The 11018-nt window shown below is 50.4% G+C and overlaps 1 pseudogene; it reads right to left on the reverse strand.

Annotated features, from left to right (window-relative positions):
- Positions 1-607: 607 nt before the first annotated feature.
- Positions 608-706, reverse strand: LOC118143420 (U6 spliceosomal RNA; annotated as a pseudogene).
- Positions 707-11018: the final 10312 nt, after the last annotated feature.

An 11018-nucleotide genomic window follows, 5' to 3' on the forward strand; every position in this document is an offset into this window, starting at 1 on the left:
CAAGCAGTCAACCCACCTCAGCCTCCTAAAGTGCTGGGATTACAGGCATGAGCCACCTCGCCTGGCCGGAAGCAATGGTAATAGAAGTCACAATAGCATAATAGCAGCTCCATGTATTGAGTACCTACTATGTGCCAGCACAGGGACAGGCTGTTTTTTTGAGACAGAGTTTCACTCTTCTCAAAGCCCAGGCTGGAGTGCAATGGTGTGATCTTGGCTCACCAAAACCTCTGTCTCCTGGGTTCAAGCGATTCTGCCTATGTCTCTGGAGTAGCTGGGATTACAGGCATGTGTCACCATGCCCAGCTATTTTTGTATATTTAGTAGAGATGGGGTTTCTCCATGTGGGTCAGGCTGGTCTTGAACTCCTGACCTCAGGTGATCTGCCCACCTTGGCCTCCCAAAGTGCTGGGATTACAGGCATGAGCCACTGCACCCAGCCTAGGGACAGGCCTTTTATCTGTGTCATTGAACCCTTATAAGAACCCTGTTAGATCAATCTTCTTATCCCCTATTTAACGCAGGATGAGCTCAGATTGTGTGAGGGGCCTGCCTGGCATCGCCAGGTTTATGGCAGAGCCAAGGTTTGCAGACAGGACTCTTTTTTTTCACTCTGGAACACTTCACGGATTTGCATTTCATTCTTGCTCGGGGCCGTGCTAATCTCTGTATCATTCCAGTTTTAGTACACGTGCTGCTGAAGCAAGCATGGATCCAGGACTCTGAAACTTACTTTCTTCCTAGTAAACTGTGTGACCCCTTCTTAGTGCTCCCCAAAGGCTGACCAAGATGTCCCAGAGATTAGGCAAGGGGCCAGACCAGGTTGTCCATCAGTTGGACCAGCCCGTCTGGACTTCTGTCAGTTATGATCAGGAATCAGCAAAGAATAGGTCAAGTACAGTGGCTTATTCCTGTAATCCAGCGCTTTGGGAGGCTGAGGCGGGAGAATTGCTTGGGGCCTGGAGTTCAAGACAAGCTTGGGCAAAATAGCGAGACCCCCATCTCTGAAAAGAAAATAAATCAGCAAAGAACTGTCTGGTTTTGCACCTTCACTGCCCAGATCCTTCCGGTTTTGTGCTATGAATTTTTTTGAGGAATTCCAGTGTAGGCTGAGGTAGACAAGAGGCATGGGATTTTCTTAGCCCCATCAGACTGATGGCAGCTCCTCACCTCGCACAGCCATTCATAACAATGGCCTGTGTTTACTGAACTGGCACTATCTCCCCACGCTATGCTAAGTGCTTTGTGAGCAGCTCCTCGCTCTTTCTCTCTTTCTCCTTCCTTCCTTCCTTCCTCCCTCCCTCCCTCCCTCTCTCCCTCCCTCCCTCCCTTCCTCCCTCCCTCCCTCCTTCCTTCCTCCTTCCTTCCTTCCTTCCTTCCTTCCTTCCTTCCTCCCTCCCTCCCTCCCTCCCTCCCTCCCTCCCTCTTTCTTTCTTTCTTTTCCTTCCTTCCTTCCTTCTTCCTTCTTCCTTCCTTCTTTCCTCCCTCCCTCCCTCCCTCTCTTTCTTTCTTTTCCTTCCCTCCCTCCCTCCCTCTCTTTCTTTCTTTTCCTTCCCTCCCTCCCTCCCTCCCTCCTTCCTTCCTTCCTTCCTCTCTTTCTTTCTTTCTTTCTTTCTTTCTTTCTTTCTTTCTTTCTTTCTTTCTTTCTTTCTTTCTTTCTCTTTTTCTCTCTCTTTCTTTCTTTTTCTCTCTCTTCCTCTCTTCCTTTTTTTCTTTCCTTCTTTCTTTTGAGTGCTACTCTTGTTGCCCAGGCTGGAGTGCAATACTGAAATCTCAGTTCACTGCAACCTTCGCCTCCCAGGTTCCACTGATTCTCCTGCCTCAGCCTCCCAAGTAGCTGGGATTACAGGTGTGCACCACCATGCCCGGCTAGTTTTTGTATTTTTAGTAGAGACAGTGTTTTGCCATGTTGGGCAAGCTGGTCCCAAACTCCTGATCTCAGGTAATCCTCCCGACTGGCCTCCCAAACTGCTGGGATTACAGGTGTGAGCCACCGAACCCAGGGGAGCATTTTCATACTGAAAACTCCCCATAACCCTCTGTTATTATCCCCATTTTATACAACTGGGAACACATGTATAGAGAGTTATATGTCTTGTCCAAGGTCCTACAGTTTGTAAGAAGCCAGAACTGGAATTCAGGCAGCGTCACCCCACATCTTCACCTTTAAGATTAAGCTATAAAGGGCTCTTACATTCTCGAGCTCTTGAGCTCATCTGATTTCTCCTCCATCCTGTCTGTACCCTGCGCCACATACACACACACACACGCTCACAAAAGAGATGACCGAAGCAGTTATGATGCCTCCAGCTCTACAAACATGGTATCTGAGGCTGAGGGACATGTTCAAGGTCACAGACTGGTCACCTGGTTCAAATCCAGTGTCCTGGCTGGGTGCCATGACTCATACCTATAATCCCAGAACTTTGGAAGGCTGAGGCAGGTGGATCACTTGAGGCCAGGAGTTTGAGACTAGCCTGGCCAACATGGTGAAACCCTGTCTCTACTATAAATGCAAAAATTAGCTGGATGTGGTGGCTGGTACCTGTAGTCACTACCACCTGTGCCTCCTGGGCTCAAGCCATCATCCCCCTTTCAATCACCCAATTAGCTGGGACTACAGGCACACACCACCACGCCAGTATAATTTTTGTATTTTTTTTTATAGAGATGGGATTTCATCATGTTGCCCAGGCTAGACAAGCAATCCTTGCCCCTAGACAAGCCCCTCCTGGCCTCAAGCAATCTGCCCACCTCAGCCTCCCAAAGTGCTGGGATTACAGATGTCAGCCATTGTGCTTGGCCTAGAATAAAACTCTTTTTTTTTTGAGGCAGAGTCTCGCTCTGTCACTGAGGCTGGAGTACAGTGGCACATCTTGGCTCACTACAACCTCCGCCTCCCCAGTTCAAGAGATTCTCCTGCCTTGGCCTCCCAAGTAGCTGGGACTACAGGCTCGCACCGCCACGCCAGGGTAGTTTTTTGTATTTTTAGTAGAGATGGGGTTTCACCATGTTGGTCAGGCTGGTCTTGAACTCCTGACCTCAGGTGACTCACCCACCTCAACCTCCCAAAGTTCTGGGATTACAGGCGTGAGTCACAGTGCCTGGCCAGAGAACAAACTCTTATATGATGCTGATTCACGAATTTGGACCAAGTATAATTGGGACAGCTTGTCTCTGCTTTGTAATGTCTGAGGTCTCGACTGGGAAGACTTAAAATCTGCAGTGACTTGACAGCTTGGCACTGGAATCACCTAGAAGCATCTTCACTCATGTGCCTGGAAGCTGATGCTGGCTCTGCCTGGGACTCAGTGGGGCTGTTGACCAGAGCCCCTTCATGGGATCTGTTCATGTAGCTTGGGCTTCCTTACGTCATGGTGACCACACGGTAGTTGGTCTCTCATTTTTTTTTGAGACGGAGTTTTTTTTGATGTGGAGTGCAATGGGGCGATCTTGGCTTCCCGAAACCTTCACCTCCAAGGTTCTCAAGTGATTCTCCTGCCTCAGCCTCCCCAGTAGCTGGGATTACAGGCATGCACCACTACACCCAGCTAATTTCATATTTTTTTAGCAGAGATAGGGTTTCTCCATGTTGGTTAAGCTGGTCTCAAACTCCCAACCTCAGATGATCTGCCTGCCTTGGCCTCCCAAAGTGCTGGGATTACAGGTGTAAGCCACTGCACCCGGCTGGTAGTAGATCTCTTACTGGTAGCCCCAAAGGTGAGTGTCCCAGCTAACAAGGTGGAGATTGAGTGGTCTTTTCTGACTCACCCTCTGAAGTCACATAGTATCATTTTTGCTGCATTCTGTTGGTTACAATACAGCCATGAGCCTGCCCAAATTCAGGCACAGACTCTATCTTTTTTTTTTTTTTTTTTTTTGTTTTGATACAGAGTCTTGCTGTTGCCCAGGCTGGAGTGCTGTGATCTCAGCTCACTGCAACCTCTGTCTCCTGGGCTCAAATCATCCTCCCGTCTCAACCTCCCGAGTAGCTGGAACTACAGGCATGTGCCACTTCACCCAGCTAATTTTTTTTTTTTTTTTTGGTAGAGATGGGGTTTTGCCATGTTGCTTAGGCTCCTGGGCTCAAGCAACCCGCCTGCCTTGGCTTCACGAAGTGCTGGGATTATGGCGTGAACCACCATGCTCGAGCTGTATCTCTTGAGGAACAGAAAGTCAAAGAATTGGTGGACATGTTTAAAAACTGCTACAGGTCGGGAGCGGTGACTCACGCCTGTAATCCCAGCACTTGGGGAGCCCGAGGCGGGTGGATCACGAGGTCAGGAGATTGAGACCATCCTGGCTAACATGGTAAAACCCCGTCTCTACTACAAAGGCAAAAAATTAGCCAGGGCATGGTGGTGGGGGCCTGTAGTCCCAGCTACTTGGGAGGCTGAGGCAGGAGAATTGCTTGAACCTGGGAGGTGGAGGTTGCAGTGAGTTGAGATCGCGCCACTGTACTCCAGCCTGGGTGACAGAGCAAGACTCCATCTCAAAAAACAAAAAACAAATAAATAAAAAAGCTGCTACAGATAGAGGGCATGAATGCCTGACCAGACAGACCTAGGGCCATGAGAAACTGGGACTGGGAGTGTGAAGCCTTAATGGGTTCAGGGGCTGGCATTGGCGCCGACCTCCAGCAAACCATCACTGTTTCTTTGCAGCACTCCGAGAACCTCAGGCATGTGTAGCTGTAGGAGCTTCCTGTCTTCATCTCAGTTGATGTGGCCCTAGAGACCAATGGCATGGCCCATGCCTTGGGTCCTACAGGTGGGAGGGGGCATTGGTAGCCTCTCTGGACAGAATCCTCTGCACTGCCCAGCAAGGGGCCCTCAAGGGCACTCTGGCTGTGTCCACACAGGGTCAGCCCCTCCCCACAAACACTGTTGATGGCCTTCTCTGATCTTCCCTGGTTGTCTTGGCGGCTGAGGTACACAGCACCCCTGGAGGAGCACATGGGTTGGCACCAGTGCTGGCTTTGCAGTGGGGCAGGTTGTGATCACTTTCTTGACCTGAACTTCAGATTCTTGGATGCGAAGTGAGTAGCAGAATGGACTACATGATCTTCTAGTCTCCAGAATTCCAAAACTCCAAGGAGCACCAGAATGTCTTCACAGGTAGTTTCTTACCCCAAGTCCCAGGCTGACTGCAAGCTCTGTGAGGGCAGATTATGTCTTTTTTTTTTTTTTTTTTTGAGACAGAGTCTTGCTCTATTGCCCAGGCTGGAGGGCAGTAGTGTGATCTCTGCTCACTGCAACTTGTGCTTCCTGGGTTCAAGCGACTCTCCTGCCTCAGCCTCCCAAGTAGCTGGGATTATAGGCACATGCCACCATGCCCAGCTAACTTTCGTATTTTTAGTAGAGACGGGGTTTCACCATGTTGGCCAGGCTAGTCTTAAACTTCTGACCTCGTGATCCTCTAGAGCCTCCTAAAGTACTGGGGTTACAGGTGTGAGCCACCATGCCCGGCCAGATCATGTCTTTTTGACTCTGGCAAGGCACGGCCCCACTGTGGGCCTCAGCATCCTCATCTGGAAAATGGGTGTGCAAGCGGCACCCACCTCAGGAGCTTGTTGGGAGGCAGAGAGGCTTATGAAAACACCTGGCACTTAGTAGGTGGTTAAGGACAGCTTCTTGCCTTCCTGCTTTGCTGTGGGTGTCCCCTGAACCCAGGGAAGTGAGTTAATGTGCCACTGGTCCCCAAGGATCTGCTGGGAGTTTGGGGAGAGAACGTGGATGGTTCCCTTGTCCATCACAGCTTCTGGGTGCAGTTCTGGGAGCAGCCTCTGGTGACACAGCGAGCAGAGACGGGTCTCTAGAGATACTCCCATCTGTACAGAATGGACTGATCTCAGGGCCTCTGCCTTGGGCCTCCTGCTGTGCCCTGGGACGCCATGCTGGGCTGCAGGTGGGCATCAGGGCCGGGTGCACCGGAGGCACTGCCCTGTGGGGAAAAGGAAAAGGAATGTGACTATGCCCCTTCTAGGCACAGCAGCTACTGTGCACCAAGTACCTCATCCTCTGCTCCTCGTGGCCTTCGTTCATGGTGACTCTTCCCCACCCATTTTGGGATTTGAAGGTTGAAGCTGTACCGCCTTTCTGGATGCCTCCCTGCGTCTCCCTGCTCCTCCCTGCTCTGCTCCATGTCAGCTCTGAGATACAGCTCATCTCAATGTGATCCCTGAGTGCCTGTCCTGATCTCTTTTTTTTCTGAGACTGAGTCTTGCTCTGTTGCCCAGGCTGGAGTGTAGTAATGCGATCTCGGCTCACTGCAACCTCTGCCTCCCGGGTTCAAACAATTCTCCTGCCTCTGCCTCCCGAATAGCTGAGACCACAGGCATGCGCCACCATACCCGGCTATTTTTTGTATTTTTAGTAGAGATGGGGTTTCACCATGTTGGTTAGGCTGGTCTTAAACTCCTGACCTCAAGTGATCTGCCGGCCTCAGCCTCCCAAAGTGCTGGGATTACAGGCATGAGCCACTGCACCCAGCCTAGTCTTGCCCTCTTTCTTGCCCCTTTGCCTCCCAGCACCAAGCCCCATGGCTGTCCATTCATCCTAGCTCACCCCCCCATCCTTCTCCTCTCCCCATGCCCTCCTCCCTCTACCTCTCCATGCCCTCCTCCCCCAGTCATGGATGGTGCCAGCATCAATGAGCAATGACTTCCACAGTTGTCCTTGACTGGCTGACACTTGCCTGGAGAGTAGGGGCGAGGTATCATCAGGGCTCTCACTGAGGAGCTTTATTGGCAATAGAAATCATTTAACTTAATTGATTAATTAATTTATTTTCATTTATTATTATTTGAGATGGAGTCTTGCTTTGTTACTCAGGTTGGAGAGCAGTGACATGATCTCTGCTCACTGCAACATCCATTTCTCGGGTTCAAGCGATTCTCCTGCCTCAGCCTCCTGAGCAGCTGGGATTACTGGCGTTTGCCACCGCACCCAGCTAATTTTTATAGTTTTAGTAGAGACAGGGTTTCCTCATGTTGGCCAGGCTGGTCTCGAACTCCCAACCTCAGATGATCCATCTGCCTCAGCCTCCCAAAGTGTTGGGATTATAGGTGTGTGCCACCACACCCGGCCAGAAATCACTTAACTTTAAAAAGTTCCTTCCTCCTCCGTTTCATTTGTGATCCTGAGGCCTAATGACTTCCAAACAGGAAGTCTTTGAGGAAGCTGCAATCAATGTTGAAAGCCTGGGAACTCACTGGCTGCAGAGGGGCAGGGGACAGGGGAGAGTGAGGCCTCCCCTGAGGCTTGTGGGGCCTCTGGAAGGGACTGATTTTCAGTGAATCACCCTTTAAGTTTCCCAGGACTCAGGGCAGCCTTGCCTTTGGTGCAGTCCAGGTGCCTGACATGAGGGTGGAGCACTGCATGCCACCGGGGTTGCTGTCCCCAGGCTGTGAGGGCACCTCTCAAGTTGTGCAATGTGGCAGGACTCAGGCTCTGTCACCTCCAACTGCCAGCACTGGCTTGGCCTATGTGGGTCACCAGCCTCTGCCTACCGACGAGGAGGAGGAAGGGCCCTCCGTGGCCCACCTCGCCCTACCTGTGCTATGCACCCGTCTGCCTTCCTCAGTTTCCCTGGGCTGGGCCCTAGACTCTGCCCATCTCTTGCAGTAGGAGGGGCCCCATAGGGATCCTCCTTTCCTGGCCCAGGCAGCTGGAGGGCTCGCTCCACACTGGGGTGCCATCAGCCCCTGACACTGAAGAATGCGGCCGCTTGGAAGTTGCTGTCAGGACTCTGACTTGGGACAGACACCGACAGGCTGACATTTGCCTAAACTAGGCCTGAATTAGAAGAAGGAAGAAAAAGTGCCACATCCCAACTCTGCCTCTTTCTCTCTTTGTGATGATTGGACAAGACTTTTTTTTTTTTTTTGAGGTGGAGTCTCACCCTGTCACCCAGTGGCGCCATCTTGGCTCACCCGGGTTCAAATGATTCTCCTGCCTCAGCCTCCTGAGTAGCTGGGATTACAGGTGACCGCCACCATGGCCAGCTATTTTTTGTTTGTTTGTTTGTTTGTATTTTTAATAGAGACAGGGGTTTCACCATGTTGGCCAGGCTGGTCTCGAACTCCTGACCTTGTGATCTGTCCACCTTGACCTCCCAAAGTGCTGGGATTACAGGCATGAGCCACCGTGCCCAGCCTGGACAAGACTCTTAAATCTCTTTGAACCTCAATGTTCTTACCCACAAAATGGGGATAATGGCTGGGTGCAGTGGCTCATAGCCATAATCCTAGCTCTTTGGAAGGCAAAGGCAGGAGAATCACTTGAACCCGGGAGTTTGAGACCAGTCTGGGCAACATAGTGAGACCCCATCTCTAAAAATAATGGGGATAATAATAAACCTATTACAAATTGGTGGGGTAGAACCAGGTAAAGGTGGCTCAGTGGTAGGGATGGAGCAGGCACCCAGAAAATGACCCCTGTCAAATTCTCTCTCTTTTTTGAGACATAGTCTCACTCTGTTGCCCAGGCTGGAGTGCAGTGGTGCAATCTCAGCTCACTGCAACCCCCAGCTCTGGGGTTCAAGTGATTCTCCTGCCTCAGCCTCCCAAGCAGCTGGGATGACAGGTGTGAGCCACTGTGCCTGTCCTTAGCTGCTAAATTCTCTTCCCCTCAGAGCCCTAGCCTTTTAGGTAAGGCTTCCCCGCTTCTGTTTTACCTAGACCCTACTTACCCCTGCCCCTCAACTCAGGACAGTCCGGCATAGATGGGGCAGGTGAAATCCTGAGCTCCAAGGTGAGAGTTTAATCCCTCCTCTGCATTTTTGATGAATTGATTTGGTGCAGTGGAGGTTTTTAGTCGATCTGTTTAAACAACAGATAATAAGCATTTGCTGTTATCCTGGCCATCATTAGTGTACATGCGGCTTCCCTGGTGTCCACTTTTGCTTTCTCAAATTTATTCGTTTCTTCAGTAAATGTTTAACAGCCCCCTACGATGTGTTCAGCACTGGGTTAGGCAGTAGGGACACTGGTGAATCAGCCTGGAAGACTCTGATTTCCATGGACTTTTTGACCCAGGTGAGGGCACAGATAAAATCTAAGCCAACAGATACTGATTGCAATAAATGCTTTGGAAGAAACAAACTTAAATGACACAAAGGTAAGTTTCAGCCCCAAGAAGTCTGAAGGTTTTTCTAGGATAATAGAATTAAAAAATGACAATAAGCACCCTTGTGGTTCCCACATAATGAATGGCCAGCTAAGGGTATCGGCTAAGTGCTTTATACAAATGAGCTCGTGTACTCCTTATACCAGGCTTTGTAGTTGAGTCTCTTTATCCCCATTTTACAGACGGGCATACAGAGGTCAAGGGGTCAAGTGGCTTGCCCAAGGTCACAGGGCTTGCTAATGAAGCTGGGTTCAAACTTGGGTTTGTTTGATCCGGCCCCGCTGTAATTACAGATCTGCAGTGTGTGCTGTTGAGTCTCCATCTCAGCTGGGTGCTGTCAAGGCTGAGTGGCTGGAGGCTTGGGAGAGAGCAACTCAGGAAGGGGCAAGTAGGTCACATCCCCTCACCTGGGGTGAGGCTGCCATCTGAGCTGGCTAAAGTCAAGGCCCAACCCAGCAATTTGTCCCATAGCGAAAGGGAGCGAATGGTGTCTGAGACACACTGGCAGGTTGACCCTGAAAATGGGCTTCTGGCTTCAACCTTGTTTGCAAAGGTGGAATGAGGATGAGGGTGGGGGTGAGAGTTTCCTCTCTGCATCCACGCAGCATGCAGTGCCCACCTTGTCATATGGCCTTGACTTCTTACACTGTCAAGGCTGCAGGCGGGTGGCTTAGGAGATTGGGAGCCAATCAGAGAACCTTGAGCCCGGAATCTGGACTCTCCGCTTTTGGTGCCACCTGCTATTGGCAGCCTCAATCCATTTCTCTCCTTGGTTAAGAGCCTGGGTCCTGGAAATTAAAGAACTTAGATGTAAAGACCAGTACTCCCACTTCATAGCTGTATGACTCGTTGAATTATTTAACCTCTGTTAGCCTCAGTTTCTTCATCTTTCATTTTTCATTGTTATTTATTTTATTTTATTGAGACAGAGTCTTGCTCTGTTGCCCAGGCTGGAGTACAATGGCTCGATCTTGGCTCATTGCAACCTGTGCCTCCTGGGTTCAAGCAGTTCTCCTGCCTCAGCCTCCTGAGTAGCTGGGACTACAGGCCTGTGTCACCACGCCCGACTAATTTTTTATATTTTTAGTAGAGACAGGTGTAATCCATGTTAGCCAGGATTGTCTCGATCTCCTGACCTCAAGTGATACACCTGCTTCAGCCTCCCAAAGTGTTGGGATTACAGGCATAAGCCACCGCACCTGTAATGTTTTTTGAGCCAGGATCTTGCTTGCTTGCTCATGCTGGAGTTCAGTGGCATGATCTCAGCTTACTGCAGCCTTGACCTCCCAGGTTCAAGTGATCCTCCTGCCTCAGCCTCCCGAGTAGCTGGGACTACAGATATACACTATGATGCCTGGCCAATTTTTTATTTTTATAGAGAAGGGGTCCTGACTATGTCACCCTGGTTGTTTTTTTAACTCCTGGCTTCAAGCAATCCTTCTACCTTGGCCTCCCAAAGTGCTGGGATTACAGTCATGAGACACAGGGCCCAGCCCCTATGGGCATAATGAGATGTGCAGGCCGGGCGTGGTGGCTCACACCTGTAATCCCAGCACTTGGGGAGGTCAAGTTGGGCGGATCACTTGAGTCCAGGAGTTCCAGCCTGGCCAACATGGTAAAAACCTATCTCTACTAAAAATACAAAAATTAGCCAGGTACAGTGGCAGGCAGGTGGAGGTTGCAGTAAACTGAGATCGAGCCACCACACTCCAGGCTGGGTGACAATGCAAGAATATATCTCCAAATTAAATGGGCCAGGCGTCATGGCTCATGCCTGTAATCCCAGCACTTTGGGAGGCCAAGGTGGGTGGATCACCTGAGGTCAGGAGTTTGAGACCAGCCTGACCAACATGGAGAAACCCCATCTCTACTAAAAAAATACAAAATTAG

Source organism: Callithrix jacchus, chromosome 7, assembly GCF_049354715.1.
Source record: "Callithrix jacchus isolate 240 chromosome 7, calJac240_pri, whole genome shotgun sequence".
Lineage (NCBI taxonomy): Eukaryota > Metazoa > Chordata > Mammalia > Primates > Cebidae > Callithrix > Callithrix jacchus.